At 45.5% G+C, this 20477-nt stretch overlaps 3 non-coding genes across 3 annotated transcripts; 2 read left to right on the forward strand and 1 right to left on the reverse strand.

The window, feature by feature from the left end:
* The first annotated feature begins 1518 nt into the window (after window positions 1-1518).
* trnak-uuu (transfer RNA lysine (anticodon UUU)) lies at window positions 1519-1591 on the forward strand. Its single transcript has one exon. It is a non-coding gene; the product is annotated as a tRNA-Lys (tRNA).
* Window positions 1592-11101: 9510 nt separating this feature from the next.
* On the reverse strand, window positions 11102-11174 carry trnav-uac (transfer RNA valine (anticodon UAC)). Its single transcript has one exon. It is a non-coding gene; the product is annotated as a tRNA-Val (tRNA).
* Window positions 11175-18733: 7559 nt separating this feature from the next.
* On the forward strand, window positions 18734-18806 carry trnak-uuu (transfer RNA lysine (anticodon UUU)). The gene has a single exon. It is a non-coding gene; the product is annotated as a tRNA-Lys (tRNA).
* The last annotated feature ends 1671 nt before the right edge of the window (window positions 18807-20477 follow it).

The raw sequence follows: 20477 nt of genomic DNA on the forward strand, positions 1-20477 counted from the left end.
GGTAGCAAGGATAACCCAGGTAATGATAGGCCGGTGAGCTTGAGGTCCTAGGTATGAAAATTGTTGGATAAGACTCTTAGAGACAGGATATTGAACGGAATAATCTCATTAGCGATTGACAGCATGGTTTTGTATGAGGGAGGTCATGTCTCACAAACTTGGTTGACTTTTTTGAGGAGGTGACAAAAATGATTGACGAAGGAAGGGCCGTGGATGTCGTCTATATGGATTTTAGTTAAGCGTTTGACAAGGTCCCTCATGGCAGGCTGGTGCAAAAGGTTAAATCTCACGGGATAAAAGTTGAGCTATCTAGATGGATGGAGAACTGCCTTGGCCATAGAAGGCAGAGGGTAGCGCTGGAGGAGTCTTTTTCCGGTTGGACGCCTGTGACTAGTGATGTTCCGTAGGGCTCTGTACTGGGACCTCTGCTGTTTGTGATATACATAAATGATTTGGAAGAGAATGTAGCTGGTGTGATCAGCAAGTTTGCGGACGACACAAAGATTGCTGAACTTGCGGATAGTGATGAACATTGTCAGAGAGTACAGCAGGAAAGACAATAGGCTAGAAAATTGGGCAGACAAATGGCAGATGGAATTTAATCCAGATAAATGTGAAGTGATTCATTTCGGTAGATCTACTTTAGGGAGTAGCTATACAATAAATGGCAGAACCATCAGGAGTATAGACACACAGAGGTTCTGGAGGTGCAAGTCCAAGATCCCTAAAGGTGGCAGCGCAGGTGGAAAAGGTGGTGAAGAAGGCATGTGGCATGCTTGCCTTTATTGGACGGGGCATAGAGTATAAAGGTTGGCATATGGTGTTGCAATTATACAGAACGTTGGTTAGACCACACTTGGAATACTGCATCCAGTTCTGTTCGCCACACTAACAAAAGGACGTGGAGGCTTTGGAGAGAGTAAAGAAAAGGTTTACCGGGATGTTGCCTGGTACGGAGGGTCTTAGCTATGAGGACAAATTGGGTAAACTTGGGTTGTTTTCCCTGGAAAGACGGAGGGGTGACCTAAAAGAGGGGTATAAAATTGTGAGGGGCATAGATAGGTTGAACAATGGGAAGCTTTTACCCAGGTCGGTGGTGATGAGCGCAAGCGTCACAATTTCAATGTGAGGGGGGCAAATTACAACACAGATGTCAGGGGGAGGTATTTTACACAGAACGGGTTGGGGGCCTGGAATGCCGTGCTAGGCAAGGTGGTTGAGGCGGACACGCTGGGGTCGCTTAAGACTTATCGGGATAGCCACATGAAGAGACTGGGAATAGGGGGATACAAACGAATGTTCTCCTTGGGCGCACTAGCGGAGCAGGCTTGGAGGACCGAAGGGCCTGTTCCTGTGCTGTATTGTTCCTTGTTCTTTGTTTAAATACACATCTTGAATTTAAAGTGGATAACACTTCCCCACCCACATTAAAAAAACAACTCTCCTTCAATCTTGTCTGGTCTAACTCCACGTCAGAGCGCGGCTTGTTCAACGGAGGGAAAAGCACACCTTTCGGGAGCCCGGATAGCTCAGTCGGTAGAGCATCAGACTTTTAATCTGAGGGTCCAGGGTTCAAGTCCCTGTTCGGGCGTTGTTTTTTCTTTCAGCCTGAACGCAACTGTTCAACAGGATGTTCTTCAAAATCGATTAACAGTTGTCCTGAAGGGAATTGCTTGATCGAGCAGACGCAGCACGGTTTCATTAAAGGGAAGTCGTGTCTGACAAATTTACTGGAGCTCTATGAGGATGTGTCTAGGGCGGTGGATAGAGGAGAGCCGGTGGATGTGGTCTTTCTAGATTTTCAGAAGGCGTTTGACAAAGTACCTCACAAGAGGTTACTGCAGAAGGTCGAGGGACATGGAGTTGGGGGTAGGGTGTTAGCGTGGATAGAGGATTGGTTGTCAAATAGGAGGCAGAGAGTGGGGGTCAACGGGTGCTATTCGGATTGGCGGATGGTGACTAGTGGAGTGCCCAGGGGTCGGTGCTGGGGCCTCAGCTTTTTACCATTTATATAGATGATCTGGAGGAGGGAACCGAGTGTAGGGTGTCGAAATTTGCTGATGACACCAAGATTGGTGGAACGGCAAATTGTGCGGAGGGTGTGGAGAGTCTGCAGAAGGATCTAGATAGGCTGGGCGAATGGGCCAGGAAATGGCAAATGGAATTTAATGTTGGCAAGTGTGAGGTGGTCCACTTTGGTAGGAAGAATGGTAGGAAGGACTATTACTTACGGGGCGAAAAACTGCAGCAGGCGACGGTGCAGAGGGACCTTGGGGTCCTTGTGCATGAGTCGCAAAAACCCAGCTTGCAGGTGCAGCAGGTGGTCAGGAAGGCAAATGGGATGCTGGCCTTCATAGCGAGGGGGATTGAATATAAAAGTAGGGAGGTCTTGCTGCAGCTGTATCGGGCATTGGTGAGGCCGCAGCTGGAGTACTGTGTGCAGTTTTGGTCACCGTACTTACGCAAGGATATTTTGGCCTTGGAGGGAGTGCAGAGGAGGTTTACTAGGCTGATACCGGAGTTGAGGGGGTTGAGCTATGAGGAGAGGCTGAATAAACTAGGCTTGTACTCGTTAGCGTTTAGAAGAATGAGGGGAGATCTCATTGAGACGTATAAGATGATGAATGAGATGGATAGGATAGAGGTGGAGAGACTCTTCCCGCTCAAAAAAGACAGTAGGACTAGGGGGCACAGCCTCAAGATAAAAGGGGGGCGGTTTGGAACGGAGTTGAGGAGGAACTTCTTCACTCAAAGGGTGGTGAATCTCTGGAATTCTCTGCCCGTTGAAGTGGTGGAGGCTGCCTCGCTAAATATTTTTAAGACGCGGGTTGATGTGTTTTTGATAAGCGAGGGGATTAAGGGTTGTGGGGAGAGGGCGGGAAAGTGGAACTGAGCAGCGACAGATCAGCCATGATCTTATTGAATGGCGGGGCAGGCTCGTGGGGCTAGATGGCCTACTCCTGCTCCTATTTCTTATGTTCTTATGTTCTTTGACAGTTCCTCACACGCCATTGACCATTGCAAGTGTCGCCAGCAGCAAAAATCAACAATTTTAATGGGCGGCAGAGCCGAAACGCGCCTCTGGCCAGGTTTTGCTGCTGTCCAACTGTGGGACGGTCGAGTTGCGGCAAAACTGATTTTGTTGCAAAATGTCACTTAGACGAAGGTGCCGCTGAGATTCGTTTAGTAGGCAGGCGTTTTGACCAATTTAGCCACGGCGCCAATGCTACTCGTACCTCTATTTCTGATGTGCTGACAGATTCTCAGGACAGCATAATTGCGATAATTAATTGTACGTAGAGGCCAGATTCGCCAGCAACTTTTCTCTACTAACTGGTTGCTTAGATTGCTCTGCTGTGCTAAAACTGTTAAAGCTGCCAAACTATTTCAGTTTATTCTTGAGCAGTAGGAACATGCTGCTGAACGAAGTGTTCAGTGACAATCCAATTTCTTTTTCACGGATGGTTTTCTATAGAAGAATATTTGCAACGTATTTCTCTGAGTCAAGTAAACACCCCATGCCACCGCCCCCCCCCCCCCCCACTCCTGTCCGTTCAGCCACTCCTCACTCCACCGTCTTGCGCCTCTACCACCTCAAAGTGACCCTCACGCGGAATAATTGTCAAAACGGAAAAGCGTTTACATGTTTTGGGCCCGTTGTTGGAAACAATTGGAAAGCTTTCAGTCACATAACGATCATTTGTGAAGCAAGATTTGGTCAGGCAGCGAGTTTTCAATGAGAGAGCTCTGTAATTGTGAGGAAGGCAATAACCGGACGGGAATGTCAGTGTGACCATCTGAAGGTATTGGATGACTGCTGGAGGAAATGCAAAATTTCACCCATGCAATGGTAGGGTCCAGCCAGTAAGTGGCGCCGTGCAGCATTGATATCAGAGCCGGAAAAGCTCAGTGGGTAGAAAGAACAAAGAACAACACAGCTAAGGAAACAGGCCCTTTGGCCCTACAAGCCCGCGCCGCCCATTTGAACATGAGTGCCTCATTCCAATCCTTCTACCTACGACTTTTGTCTACTCCTCTTGCACTCCACAATAAAGGGGTGCAAATTTAAAGAATTATACAGCATCCGAATTTTAATCTGAGAATCCAGAGTTCAAGCCTTTGTTTGGGAGATTCTTTTAAACTTTCATCTTCAGTCGGGTCTCACTGTTTCATAGCACCAAGTGGCTTTGTATCTGTCTCCGCCATTCAAACCCAATCCAATCCAATTTTCCACCCCTTGGTTCGCTGCCTTGTATTTTTTGGCGTTTCATTTGCTCTTCATCCTGAATAATGCGATTCCACAACTCACAACGAATTCACACTGATCATCTTCAGATTGATAACCGAAAGATTTGCAATTTTCTGACTAGCTTTCAAGTTGTTTGTACTTTTTTCGCTCCTGTTATTTGAAGATATATTGAATGTCATTGCGAAATTTTGAATTCCACCCAGACCCATTAAGCGTGGCTATTTTAAGTTGGTCTTTATTCTCTCCAGTCGAAACTTCTTAAGATGACACAATTGGTTCCATGGCAGTTAAAATTCAAGTACATTTCATTGAGATGTTTACACAATTCATGTTAAAACTTTGTAAGCATTGTGAGGTTTTGACAAACCTTTGCTTTGAGAATCGATTAGGTCCTATTTTTATTGAGATATTTGCATTGTCAGGGGCTATTGAATCCTCCATCACTGCCTAAAATTTCCCTTCCAAAGGACAGACTCCATCTTCAGTTTTCAATGCAAGAATTTCCTTCCCAACTGCACTGGAAGAGTAGCTGCACCATATGAACTACAGCAATGTAAAAGCCGTCTTGTGAAAAGCCCATGGATCCGGAATCGAAGCTACCTCCTCAAATGTAGGTAACTAAATCATTAGGGTCTTATGATTCCAGGGATTAGGCCCGGAATCGATCCTTGATTGTATTTCTCGACCTCATTTCATACTGGATGCAGTCTGAAGGATTTGCAAAGCGGCCAAGGTCCTTATTTATTCTCCTCTGGTTTTCATTTATTAAATGCTGCTACCTGATTATATGATTGATTTGCTGTCTAAAATCGGGAAATAAACAAAAGTATGTTTATTAGCTTAAAGTTATGTTTTGGAGAGAACTGCACAGGTCAGGATTTCGCTAGATTAATAGTTGCAACTTATAGCTCTGAATCATGTTAATACCCCATCCTCCCATTACTACAACCCTTCACTTTACCGTCCTGCAACGCCACCATCTCGACGCGTCACTCAGAGAATTACGGTCAAGACGAGACAATGTTTAAATGTGTGCGTCCGGAGTTTGCGGCAGTTGAAAGGATTTCGGTTGTCTGATCATTCATGAAGTAGAGTTTGCAGAGGCCGTGACGTTTGAGTGGGAGAGCTGTGTAATTGTGAGGAAGGCAGTGACTGTTTTAAATCCAATGGTAAATGACTGTGTGCTGGAAATAATCTGAAGATATTTCTATGAACTTCTTCACTCAAAGGGTGGTGAATCTCTGGAATTCTCTACCCATTGAAGTGGTGGAGGCTGCCTCGCTAAATATTTTCAAGAAGCGGGTTGATGGGTTTTTGATAAGAGAGGGGATTAAGGGTTATGGGGAGAGGGCCGGAAAGTGGAACTGAGCCACGACAGATCAGCCATGATCTTATTGAATGGCGGGGCAGGCTCGAAGGGCCAGATGGCCTACTCCTGCTCCTATTTCTTATGTTCTTATGTTCTTATATTGGATGACTGCTGGAAGAAATGCAAAATTTCAGCCATGCAATGTTCAGGTCCGGCCAGCAGAGGGCGCTGTGCAGCATCTTTACCAGAGCCGGATGTTGCGAGCCTGAAGGGTTTACGTTTCGTGACGATCATTTGAGTTGAATAATTAAGAAGGATTCAACTGAAGAATGGCTGTTTGAGAGGAAGTAATGTGAAGATATTGGATGGAAATGCAAAATTTGAGACAGGCAATTTTTCGCACGAAGCCACTAGAGGGTGCTGTGCAGCACTTCCACCGAACCCCGGATAGTTCTGTGAGTAGAACATCAGCCATTCCATCTGAGGTTTCAGCGTTCAAGTCTGTTTTCGGGCGATGCTTCCAAATCTCGATTCTCGCATCGAGTCATACTCTTTGAAAGCATGATTGCATTTCTGTTCCCATCGTAAATGTCCCGGCCGTTCCAGCCCGTACGGAGCCATCCCAAACCGTACGCTTTGTACGCGATATGAGAGTCGGTTTAGAATGATGGAGTGGTGTTTAAGAACAGAAGAACATAAGGAATAGGAGCAGGAGTAGGCCATCTAGCCCCTCGAGCCTGCCCCGCCATTCAATAAGATCATGGCTGATCTGTCGCTGCTCAGTTCCACATTCCCGCCCTCTCCCCATAACCCTTAATCCCCTTGCCTATCAAAAACCCATCAACCCGCGTCTTAAAAATATTTAGCGAGGCAGCCTCCACCACTTCAACGGGCAGAGAATTCCAGATATTCACCACCCTTTGAGTGAAGAAGTTCCTCCTCAACTCCGTTCTAAACCGCCCCCCCTTTATCCTGAGGCTGTGCCCCCTAGTCCTACTGTCCTTTCTGAGCGGGAAGAGCCTCTCCACCTCCATCCTATCCATCCCATTCAACATCTTGTACGTCTCAATGAGATCTCCCCTCATTCTTCTAAACTCTAACGAGTACAAGCCTAGTTTATTCAGCCTCTCCTCATAGCTCAACCCCCTCAACTCCGGCATCAGCCTAGTAAACCTTCTCTGCACTCCCTCCAAGGCCAAAATATCCTTGCGTAAGAGAACTGTACACATAAGGAGAGAACTGTACACAAATGGAATTTATTGTTGGCAAGTGCGAGGTGGTCCACTTTGGTAGGAATAATGGTAGGAAGGATTATCACTTAAGTGGCAAAAAACTGCAGCAGGCGACGGTGCAGAGGGACCTCGGGGTCCTTGTGCATGAGTCGCAAAAACCCAGCTTGCAGGTGCAGCAGGTGATCAGGAAGGCGAATGGGATGCTGGCCTTCATAGCGAGGGGGATTGAATATAAAAGTAGGGAGGTCTTGCTGCGGTTGTATAGGGCATTGGTGAGGCCGCAGCTGGAGTATTGTGTGCAGTTTTGGGCGCCGTACTTACGCAAGGATATTTTGGCCTTGGAGGGAGTGCAGACGAGGTTTACTAGGCTGATGCCGGAGTTGAGGGGATTGAGCTATGAGGAGAGGCTGAATAAACTAGGCTTGTACTCGTTAGAGTTTAGAAGAATGAGGGGAGATCTCATTGAGACGTATAAGATGATGAATGGGATGGATAGGATAGAGGTGGAGAGACTCTTCCCGCTCAAAAAAGACAGTAGGACTAGGGGGCACAGCCTCAAGATAAAGGAGGGGGCGGTTTAGAACGGAGTTGAGGAGGAACTTCTTCACTCAAAGGGTGGTGAATCTCTGGAATTCTCTGCCCGTTGAAGTGGTGGAGGCTGCCTCGCTAAATATTTTTAAGACACGGGTTGATGGGTTTTTGATAAGCAAGGGGATTAAGGGTTATGGGGAGAGGGCGGGAATGTGGAACTGAGCCACGACAGATCAGCCATGATCTTATTGAATGGTGGGGTAGGCTCGAAGGGCTAGATGGCCTACTCCTGCTCCTATTTCTTATGTTCTTATGTTCTTATAAGGATGACTATCAACGACTATTTGCAACTTATTGCTCTTAGTCATTGCTGAGTTGCATTCCAGCTGAATGGAGTGTAGGTCCCCACACTGAGATAAAAACGAAATGCTATGGATGCTGGAATCCCTTCTAGCTCTGACAAAGGGACACCGAGACTCAAAACGTTTGTTCTATTGTCGCCCAAGAAATGCTGTCAAATCTGTTGAGATTTTCCATTTACAGAGATTGAGGGACCAGGAGATGAGTTACTCTCTGCAGAATTCCCAGCCTTTAACCTGCACTCAGGATTTATACGGTGGGTTCATTTCAGCTCCTGGTCAATGGCGACCACACAAGGTGCTGATTATAGCAGATTCAGCCATGCTAATGCCATTGAACGTCAAGAGGAGATGGATTCCCTCTTGCTGGAAATGGCCATTGCTGGCATTTACGTGTCCTCGATGTTATTTGCCATTTATCAGCCTAAGCCTGAATTTTGTCCGGGTCTTGTTGCACATGGACTCAGACTGCTTCAGAATCTGAGGAATCATGAATGTTGCAGAGGATGATACATTCATGAGTGAACATCACCTCTCCTGACTTGATGAGAGAAGGAAGGCCGTTGATGGTTGGACCTAGGATACGATCTTCTCTTGAGCTTGTCACGAAGGTGGGAAGTTCCCTAGATAGCACTGTCTCTATTTTTGCTTTCGTGTGTTTACACCTCCTGTGCAGCCTTATTCAAAAAATAAGAAAACAAAGCATTGCTTTGGTCGCAGTATCTCCCCTTCCCTCAACTTGCTCCTGGTCCCCACCGCTCTCGACTCTATGACTCACTGTGTCCATCCTCGCCTCGATTCTTTGTCATCGCTTTGCTACCCTCCTTAGATCTCAGGAGAGGGGTGCAGAGAGGTAAGGTAGAGAACGCTTAATTGAAGATCAGAGGCTGAATGCCTGTGACTGCTGATCTGTTCCCCAACAGGAAGGGAACACTGGTGATTGTCGAGCGGTGTTCATTCATCCGTTGTCGTAGCGTCTGCATGGTCTCTCCAGTGCATCATGCCTTGGGATATCCTTTCCTGCAGCGTATTAGGTAGACAACGTTGGCCGAGTTGCAAGAGTATGTACTGTGTACCCGGTGGGTGGTGTTCTCGCGTGAGATGATGGCATCTGTGTCGATGATCCGGGATGTCTTGCAGAGATTGCTGTGGCAGGGTTGTGTGGTGTCGTGGTCCCTGTTCTCCTGAAGCCTGGATAGTTTGCTGCGGTCTATTTGAAGTTGTGTGTTTGTTTGAAGGCAAGAAGTGGGGATGGCCTTGGCGAGATGTTTGTCTTCATTAATGATATGTTGAAGGCTCCGGAGAAGATGTCATAGTTTCTCTGCTCCGGAGAAGTACTGGACGATGAAGAGTGTCCGCCGTGTCCCATGTTTGTCTTCTGAGGAGGTCAGTGCAGTTTTTCGCTGTAGTACTTTGGAATTATAGATCAATGAGTCAAGCACCACATGCCGTTCTTATGAAGGCATCTTTCAGCCTTGCGATCTGTTGCGTTCCTCCTCATCTAGAACATAGAATATAACAGCACAGTACAGGCCCTTCGGCCCTCAATGTTGTGCCAAGCTATGTCCAATCCCAAGATCAAGCTATCCACTCCCTATAATTCTGGTGTGCTCCATGTGCCTATCCAATAACCGTTTGAAAGTTCCCACAGTGTCCGACTCCACTATCACAGCAGGCATTGCATTCTACACCCCAACCACTCTCTGGGTGAAGAATTTACCTCAGACATCCTTCCTATATCTCCATGAACCTTACAGTTATGCCAACTGAGCAGATCTTGTGTGTACGGAGGGCTTCTCGTAGGGGATGGATTTTTTAACGTGTTTAGGGTGGAAGCTGGAGAAGTGGAGCATCGTGAGGTTATCCATGGGCTTGTGTTACAGTGAAGAGGACAATGCGATGCCTTAACCTGGTGTTGTGAGACTTCTTACTGCTGAAATGATCCAGTGAATCCCAGCATAGGCTGGAGGAGTAGCATCTCATCTTCCAATTGGGAATGTTGTAGCCTTTGGGATTCAAAGTCGAGTTTAGTAACTTAATAAGGGGCAAGAGATTTGGAGGATTTTTGAGGAAAGCCTTTATCACGCAGAGGGCTGTGGGAACATTTAACTCACTGCCAGAAAGAGAGATCGAGGCCGGAAAGCTCAAAACATTTAAAATGTTTGTAGATCAACACTTGAAATGTATTAGCATACAAGGTAATGGACCAAGTGCTGAGAAATAGAATTAGAATAGATAGGTACTTGATGGCAGACGATGTGCTATTTTGCACACTAAAACTCTACGACTTTAGAATGTGAGCTTTCTCCTACATGTTAAAACTTTTTATGTGGAACATAGAACATTACAGCGCAGAACAGGCCCTTCGGCCCACGATGTTGCGCCAACCAGTTAAATAACAATGACCCTCTAACCTAAACCAATCCCTTTTCATCCATAAACCTATCCACGGATCTCTTAAACGCCCCCAAACTAGGCGCATTTACAACTGCAGCAGGCAGGGCATTCCAATCCCTCACCACCCTCTGGGTAAAGAACCTACCCCTGACATCCGTCCTATAACTACCCCCCCTTAATTTAAAGCCATGCCCCCTCGTGCTAGCTTTCTCCATCCGAGGAAAAAGGCTATCACTATCCACCCTATCTAAACCTCTAATCATCTTATATGTTTCAATAAGATCCCCTCTTAGCCGCCTTCTTTCTAGCGAAAACAACCCCAAATCCCTCAGTCTCTCCTCATAGGACCTCCCCTCCATACCAGGCAACATCCTGGTAAACCTCCTCTGCACCCTCTCCAAAGCCTCCACATCCTTCCTATAATGTGGGGACCAGAACTGCACACAATACTCCAAGTGCGGCCGCACCAGAGTTGTGTACAGAGTTGTGTATTTATATCCATCCATCTATTTTCTCCAGCTCCACCATCTCTTTCCCTGTTCCTGAGGTTGCTACATCTTAAGAACATTAGAACATAAGAAATAGGAGCAGGAGTAGGCCATCTAGCCCTTCGAGCCTGCCCCGCCATTCAATAAGATCATGGCTGATCTGTCGTGTCTCAGTTCCACCTTCCCGCCCTCTCCCCATAACCCTTAATCCCCTTGCCTATCAAAAACCCATCAACCCGCGTCTTAAATATATTTAGCGAGGTAGCCTCCACCACTTCAACGGGCAGAGAATTCCAGAGACTCACCACCCTTTGAGTGAAGAAGTTCCTCCTCAACTCTCCCACCTAACACACTTCTCTCTCTTTAATTCTGAGAACGAGTCAAGCGGACTCTAAACGTTAACTCCGTTTTCTCCAGTGAAAGCTGCTGCCAGACTTGAATTTTCTGCATACTACGTTACCTTTTCGGAGCATCGCCAGCCAAGGCTGCCCGTCTCAAGAATCCGTGCTGAATGTAATTTCCCAAAAAACCGATATTGGTTCCACTGGGGCTCGAACCCAGGACCTTCTGCGTGTAAAGCAGACGTGATAACCACTACACTATGGAACCCAATGCTTACGCTTGACTGGTTTAATGACTGGAGTGCGCATTGCATCGGAAATAACCAACTTTGAACTAATCTCGTTTGGCCAGCTCCTTCCCTGTCGGACAAGTGTCTGTATTTACAATACTAGTCAGCTTAGTATATTCTATTTTTAATTTCAGTCAGAGAAGCTAAAAGAGTGTTTGATGGGAGATGACGGGAAGTGGAAAGGTACAGGGCTGGGGACAAGTCAGTACGGGCTGGGAAGCAGTGAGGAAGCATGTGTGTGGCAGCTGCAGAAGGGAAATACAGAATCTGAACGTTGCAATGCTTGTTGTGACCCAGTAATGGTCGCTGTGTTCACTCTCTGAATATGAGTCCGGATAGATCTGTTGGTAAAGCATCAGACTTTAACCTGAGGGCCCAGGTTTCAAATCCTTGTTTGGGCAATATTTTTAAATCTCCATTCTCTTGTTGAATCACACTGTTTCACTGCACCCAGTGGGTTCACCGGTTACATCGGCCTGAATTTTACTGCCTCGTACAGCGGAATTCTCCGTCAGCCTCGGGAGGGATTCATAAGCCTCACCGGAGTGAAGTTGTAAAGTACTGATGAGTACGTGGGATTTAATGGGATTGAGGGACGAGTACATGGGATTTAATGGGATTGAGGGATGGGTACATGGGACTTAATGGGATTGAGGGATGAGCACATGGGATTTAATGGGATTGAGGGATGAGTACATGGGATTTAATGGGATTGAGGGATGAGTACATGGGATTTAATGGGATTGAGGGATCAATACATGGGATTTAATGGGATTGAGGGATGAGTACATGGGATTTAATGAGATTGAGGGATGAGTACATGGGATTTAATGGGATTGAGGGATGAGTACATGGGACTTAATGGGATTGAGGGATGAGTACATGGGATTTAATGGGATTGAGGGACGAGTACATGGGATTTAATGGGATTGAGGGATCAATACATGGGATTCAATGGGATTGAGGGACGAGTACATGGGATTGAGGGATGAGTACATGGGATTTAATGGGATTGAGGGATCAATACATGGGATTTAATGGGATTGAGGGATGAGTACATGGGATTTAATGGGATTGAGGGATGAGTACATGGGATTTAATGGGATTGAGGGATGAGTACATGGGATTGAGGGATGAGTACATGGGATTTAATGGGATTGAGGGATCAATACATGGGATTTAATGGGATTGAGGGATGAGTACATGGGATTTAATGGGATTGAGGGATGAGTACATGGGATTTAATGGGATTGAGGGATCAATACATGGGATTTAATGGGATTGAGGGATGAGTACATGGGATTGAGGGATGAGTACATGGGATTTAATGGGATTGAGGGATCAATACATAGGATTTAATGGGATTGTGGGATGAGTACATGGGATTTAATGGGATTGAGGGATCAATACATGGGATTTAATGGGATTGAGGGATGAGTACATGGGATTTAATGGGATTGAGGGATGAGTACATGAGATTTAATGGGATTGAGGGACGAGTACATGGGATTTAATGGGATTGAGGGACGAGTACATGGGACTTAATGGGATTGAGGGATGAGTACATGGGATTTAATGGGATTGAGGGACGAGTACATGGGATTTAATGGGATTGAGGGATGAGTACGTGGGATTTAATGGGATTGAGGGGCGAGTACATGGGATTTAATGGGATTGAGGGATGAGTACATGGGATTGTGGGATGAGTACATGGGATTTAATGGGATTGAGGGATCAATACATGGGATTTAATGGGATTGAGGGATGAGTACATGGGATTTAATGGGATTGAGGGATGAGTACATGAGATTTAATGGGATTGAGGGACGAGTACATGGGATTTAATGGGATTGAGGGATGAGTACATGGGACTTAATGGGATTGAGGGATGAGCACATGGGATTTAATGGGATTGAGGGATGAGTACATGGGATTTAATGGGATTGAGGGATGAGTACATGGGATTTAATGGGATTGAGGGATCAATACATGGGATTTAGTGGGATTGAGGGATGAGTACATGGGATTTAATGGGATTGAGGGATGAGTACATGGGATTTAATGGGATTGAGGGATGAGTACATGGGATTTAATGGGATTGAGGGATGAGTACATGGGATTTAATGGGATTGAGGGATGAGTACATGGGATTTAATGGGATTGAGGGATGAGTACATGGGATTTAATGGGATTCAGGGATGAGTACATGGGATTTAATGGGATTGAGGGATCAATACATGGGATTTAATGGGATTGAAGGATGAGTACATGGGATTTAATGGGATTGAGGGATCAATACATGGGATTTAATGGGATTGAGGGATGAGTACATGGGATTTAATGGGATTGAGGGATGAGTACATGGGATTTAATGGGATTGAGGGACGAGTACATGGGATTTAATGGGATTGAGGGACGAGTACATGGGATTTAATGGGATTGAGGGATGAGTACATGGGACTTAATGGGATTGAGGGATGAGTACATGGGATTTAATGGGATTGAGGGATGAGTACATGGGATTTAATGGGATTGAGGGATGAGTACATGGGATTTAATGGGATTGAGGGATCAATACATGGGATTTAATGGGATTGAGGGATGAGTACATGGGATTGAGGGATGAGTACATGGGATTTAATGGGATTGAGGGATCAATACATGGGATTTAATGGGATTGAGGGATGAGTACATGGGATTGAGGGATGAGTACATGGGATTTAATGGGATTGAGGGATCAATACATGGGATTTAATGGGATTGAGGGATGAGTACATGGGATTTAATGGGATTGAGGGATGAGTACATGGGATTTAATGGGATTGAGGGATCAATACATGGGATTTAATGGGATTGAGGGATGAGTACATGGGATTGAGGGATGAGTACATGGGATTTAATGGGATTGAGGGATCAATACATAGGATTTAATGGGATTGTGGGATGAGTACATGGGATTTAATGGGATTGAGGGATGAGTACATGAGATTTAATGGGATTGAGGGACGAGTACATGGGATTTAATGGGATTGAGGGACGAGTACATGGGACTTAATGGGATTGAGGGATGAGTACATGGGATTTAATGGGATTGAGGGACGAGTACATGGGATTTAATGGGATTGAGGGATGAGTACGTGGGATTTAATGGGATTGAGGGGCGAGTACATGGGATTTAATGGGATTGAGGGATGAGTACATGGGATTTAATGGGATTGAGGGGCGAGTACATGGGATTTAATGGGATTGAGGGATCAATACATGGGATTTAATGGGATTGAGGGATAAGTACATGGGATTTAATGGGGTTGAGGGTTATAGATAGGCCTAGTAGGTAGGGATATGATCAACGCAGCTTATGGGCCGAAGGGCCTGCTTGTGCTGTAGTTTTCTATGTTTTATGTGCTGGCCAGAGTGTCTGCCCCGGCCATTCAACCCCATACGTATTGCAATCCAATTTTCCATCACTTGGTTCTCAGCCTTGTATGCTATGGCGTTTCAAGCCGTCTCGTTCATGAAAAATGCCATCCCAAAACGCGCCAGGATTTCAACCTGATTGTCTTACGGTTAATGCCCTTAAAATGTGCGATATACTGATTTGTTTTCAAGTGCAATGTATCTTCTGGTCCTACAATATCAATCAGGCAGTTGTGTCTAAAATTACAAAAGAGACTGTTTGTGGGTTGATTATTCAATCACTCCCTAAAATTTCCCTGCCAAATGACAGACTTCATTTTCACTTTGAACGATACCACTAGTTTCCTCACTGTTGGGTTTAAACCTGGGAACTTTCTCCCCAACAGCACTGCAGGAATATCTGTACCACATAAACTGCAGAGATTTGGAAGTTGGCACCTCACCATTTTATCACTGGAATTAGATGTGAATCGTGTTATGGAGTGCAGTTGTGTTGTTGCCGTGGGAAATGCGGATTTAAGAAGAGATTAAAGAACCAGATATTTAAGCACCAGATATTCAAGGAGCACTTAGGGATGGGCAATATGGACAGTGCTGCCTCACATCATGATTGAATAGGATGGGTGGTTTATACTGGCTTAGACAGTGACGCCTACATATCATGCATGAATAACGAAAAGAACCTCTGATGCGAGGAGTGGTTAGTGAATGATCTGCCTGAGAAGGTGCTGGAAGCAGACACAAGTGCGTCTTTCAAAATGAAATGGATGATTATCCGAAGACTAAGGACTTACAGAGCTAAGGTGTGAGGTAGAGCACCACTGAGTTGATTTTGCAATGAATCAATGAATCAGATATCTTCTCTGCTGCACTCATTCTATGATCTATGAACACTCAAAGATGCAAAAGCACTGAAGGATCTGCTGATAAGGTGGGATGAAGTAGTATGGGTGCAAGCTCATGGAGTGCAGTAAGATCAGTATTACCTAGTTGAGATAATAAGCCCCTTCTGCGTTCTCCCCTCTTTGCCGTTCTAGGAAGGTTGTTCCTGACATACAGACCTTTCTACCTCTCTCATGCACACAGTCAGATTTCGGGACTCATGTACAGTCTCACACCCTCTTGGATATGATGTGGAGATGCTGGTGTTAGACTGGGTGGGCCTGGTGAAAGAGGAGTGCTCGTGATTCCAAATAAACCTGTTGGACTTTAACCTTATATTGTGCCCGTCTTGGTACAGACCACTTCATTCACAATATTCCACCTTCAAATGCACATATGCATACTCACACAAGCTCTCACAAATACAGGCACACTGATATACTGACACCCTCAACCCATCCACATATACATTCTTTTATATCACTCACACACTCAAACACACACACACATTCATACTCACAAACACACACACACACTCACAAACACATACACTCACACACACTCACAAACACATACACTCTCACACACTCACAAACACATACACTCTCACACACACTCACAAACACATACACTCTCACACACACACGCTCACAAACACCTACACTCTCTCTCACAAACACACACACACACTCACAAACATATACACTCACACACACACACTCACAAACACATACACTCACACACACGCTCACAAACACATACACTCTCTCTCACAAACACACACACACACTCACAAACACATACACTCACACACACACTCACAAACACATACACTCACACACACACACTCACAAACACATACACTCACACACACACACTCACAAACACATACACTCACACACACTCACACTCACAAACACATACACTCACACACACACACTCACAAACACATACACACACACACACGCTCACACGCTCACAAACACATACTCTCTCTCACACACACACACACACAAACACATACACTCACACACACATTCACAAACACATACACTCTCTCTCACACGCACACTCACACATACACCCACAACCATACTCACACAAACCCACACACGCTGTAACACCCAGACACGTACTCACGAGTACACACTCTGAACAGCATGTTGCTTTGAGAATCTGTTTATTATTCACTCTGAATGCAACATATCCTAAACCTTGCTTGATAATACTTGCAATAATACTTCTAATTTTAGATTTCTTGAATAAGTGTGCAACCTCTGTTGGAGTGTGGGATATAATTTTAAATAAGATAAGCAGCACGGTGCTACAGTTGTTTGCATGTCTGCCTCATAGTGTGAGGGTCCTGAACTCCATTTGGACTGGGATGACTGTCTGTGTGGAGTTAGCACCTTCTTCCTGTATCTGTGTAAGTTTCCCCCTTGTGCTCCAGTTTTCTCCCACCGTCTAAAGATGTGCGGGTGAGGTTGATTGGCCATGCTAAATTGATGTTCTGGCTCAGAGGGATTAGCAGGGTAAGTATGGAAGTAACAGCATGGGTGGGATTGTTGTCGGTGCAAGCTCGAGGGACCAAATGGCCTCCTTCTGCACTGTAGGGTTTCTATGATTTCAAAAGGAGGGCATGCTTTACGCAGAGGCCGAGGACACCTGGGATGCACTGCCAAGTGCACTGGTTGAGGCAGACTCCTTAGTGACATTTAAGGCTTATATGGATAGACACATGAGCAACCTGGAAGTGGAGGGATACATTCAGCAGTTCTCGATGAATCAACGTGATTGGTATAGGCTTGGTGGGGTGAGCAGCCTATTCGTGTGCTGCACTGTTCTGTGTTCTTCTTTATTCAATGTCACGGCCATCCCGTATCTGCACGACCCTCCACTTACACACAGTGGCGGATTAACCAATAGGTTGAGTAGGCTTTAGCCTTGGGACCCGGAAGGGGGAGGGCCCTGTGAGCAAAAAAAAACATTGTTTTAACTCTATTAAAGGTGAATAAATTTTCATAGCTATACCCCGTGGGTGAATTAATATAACAAATACCTATAAATAGAGCAGCTTCACCCCCGGACTTGTACTACAGGCAAATAAATGCAACAAAGAGTTTATTGTCATGAAATAAAATGGAAAATAAATGAATAAAAGGGCTGCAATTGATTCATACAACTTTATGATATTATACATGTAGTACATTATACATAGAACAACGATATAAGTTCTCTAACATCACTTCACGTTACTTTATTCTATTCAACGAAGGGGCAGGGAGGCAAGGTCGGGGGGCCTTACTAAAGGTCAGTTTAGGGATCCGGGAGGTAGTTTACCCGCCACTGTTTACTCACCTTAAATTCCTCATCAGGTTCTATGGAGGGAATAGGGAGATTGCACCACCCTGTGGACACTACCGGATCTGCATAAAGGGAGAAGCGAGATGCACAACTGCAGAAACTACTGATCGTGTTCGACTCCTCGAAGAAACTGGTGTGTGCCCCTGAGTGACAACAGGCAATATTTTGTGCACACCAAAGATGATGAAGCTCATTTATCTATTAAAAAAAGATAAGGGTTGACTAGATTGGGATCTTGAACCACATGAGCGATGTCCGATTGGATTTGGAAATATTAGTGTGAGTGTTAGTTTTAAGATTAGGATCGGATTCGGATTCGCTTTAGGGCTAAAAGTAAGTTTAGTGTCAATGTTAAGATTTGGTTTAGGGTTCGGATTAGGGCTAAAGTCAGGTTTAACGTCCGGGTGATGGCTACGTTTAGGATTCGGGTTGCAATGCGGTATTAGCATTTGGTTTCAGGTTAGAGCTAAAAAAGATAAAGATTCGTGTTAATGCTATGATTAGCGAAAGGGTTTAGGGAAAGTGTTAGGTTTAGGATTAGGGTTCGGATTAGGAATTGGATTTCAGTTAAGGTTAGTGTTCAGAATTGGGTCAAGGTCCAGGTGGTCAGTGTTCATTATCGAGGTAATATTAGGATTTGGTTTGGGCTAGAAATATTAGTTTCAATATTTAGGTTGGGATTTGTGCTGGGATTATGATTCGCGTTTGCATTAGTATGAGGGTGATGTTTGGGGATCTGATTAATTCTTGGATTAGGGTAATGGTTAATGTGAAGATTTGGGTTAGCCCTCGAATTAGGATAACATTAAGGGTTTGGGTTAACTTCACGGTTCGTATTAAGGTGCAGGTTAACATTAACGTTTACTTAATGGGAGCCCGGATAGCTCAGTCGGTAGAGCATCAGACTTTTAATCTGAGGGTCCAGGGTTCAAGTCCCTGTTCGGGCGATGCTTTTAAACCTCCATTCTCAATCGAGTCACACTCTTTCATGTGTCAAGTGTCAAGGGAGCCACTGGTCACTTTGCATTTTTTACCAGGATGTTGCCTGGAATGGAAGGACTGGGGTATGAGGAAAGATTGAAGAAATTGGGGCTCTTTTCCCTTGAAAGACGCCGACTGAGGGGGGATCTAATAGAGGTATATAAGATTATGAAGGGTATAGATAGAGTAAACAGAGGTAAGCTATTTCCTATTATAGAGACACGTAGGACAAGGGGCCATGGACTTAAGGTGAGAGGGGAGAGGTACAACACAGATATTAGAGGGAGGTTTTTCACACAGAGGGTAGTGGGGGCATGGAATGCTCTGCCAAGTAAGGTGGTGGGAGCAAACACGCTAGAGTCCTTTAAGAGTAACTTAGACAGGCACATGACTGAGTTGGAGATGGGTGGATATAGGAGAACCTTTAATTAAGGGTCATTAGCATTGGGGTGTCCCTAGAAATGTAAATGGGTATAGTATGATAATAATGTTGTTCTCTTTTCATTCACAGGTTTTAAGACGGTCCACCTCGTGTCCAATGAGGGGCATACACGCGATGGGTTGTACTGGGGCTGCTCTTGGTTGTTCGAGATTGGCCTAGTGCTTCATGTCATTGGTGTGTGCCTAAACTGGACAAGATACTGGGCAAGACGACAGCTCAGTGACTATCGCTGATTGCTGTGCAGACACATGGATTTGGGCCAGTGTCTGTGGGAGTTTGCGCATTCTCCCCGTGCTTGCGTGGGTTTTCTCCAGGTGCTCCGGTTTCCTCCCACACCCCAAAGATGTGCTGTTAGGCTGATTGGCAGGAATAAATTGTCCCTAAATCAGTTTTCCCTCAATCTGGATGGCCATAAAACATTAGACAGGGGTCATGGGTAGAGAGGTGGTGTTGAGATGGCAGTGTGGGCTTGTTGGGCCGAAGGGCCTGTTTGCCAGGCTGATTTTGTTCTTTGTTCTTTGTTTTTGTAGTTTGGTGGTGTGATAAGTGTAGGATGACACAAATACAACCCCTCCTGTGCCTTGTGATTACATGGACTTATATTGTGGCTTTTTGTCTTCTTGTCTCTTGGGGCTTTTGCATTTTTATTCATGTTAGTCTTTTTTATGCGAAGGGTTAGATGGGTGGGGGGCTATTTGTGTGGCAGAGAAAAAAAGAAAAAGTTTCTCCTGTTCATGGGCTACGTGGGACAGAGGGAAAACTTGAGCTTATATAAAGAAGGGGCCTGAGGCCCATGTACTGCATTGGGTAGCATCCTGGAATGCCTAGGGGGTCATTGTTAACCAGGGAGACGCTAAACTCCTTTGGGGAGCGGCGGAAGAGGGCGCTGTTGAGGGGCGGGGGATGGTGAGTGGTGGTTATCCATGTATGAGAGAGCACTAGTTGTTCTGAGGGTTATGCGTAAGTAATTCACGTTTGGGTTCCCTCAGGGATATTATTCAGTTTTGTAAGACTGTGGGGGTTCTGGGCAGGTTTGTAGGAAGTGGTTACTTCCCTTGGCGGTGATGGTGGGAGGGTGGAGGCCGGGAGGGGGGGGAGGGCACCCTGGGATGACACAGTTATAGGATGAAGGTCAGCAGTTTCAGAAGGGATTGTACTGGGGGTAGTGGGGGGCGGTGTTGAAGAGATTTGCTGT

The sequence above is a fragment of the Carcharhinus amblyrhynchos genome, chromosome 13, assembly GCF_965287045.1.
Source record: "Carcharhinus amblyrhynchos chromosome 13, sCarAmb.v2.hapA, whole genome shotgun sequence".
Lineage (NCBI taxonomy): Eukaryota > Metazoa > Chordata > Chondrichthyes > Carcharhiniformes > Carcharhinidae > Carcharhinus > Carcharhinus amblyrhynchos.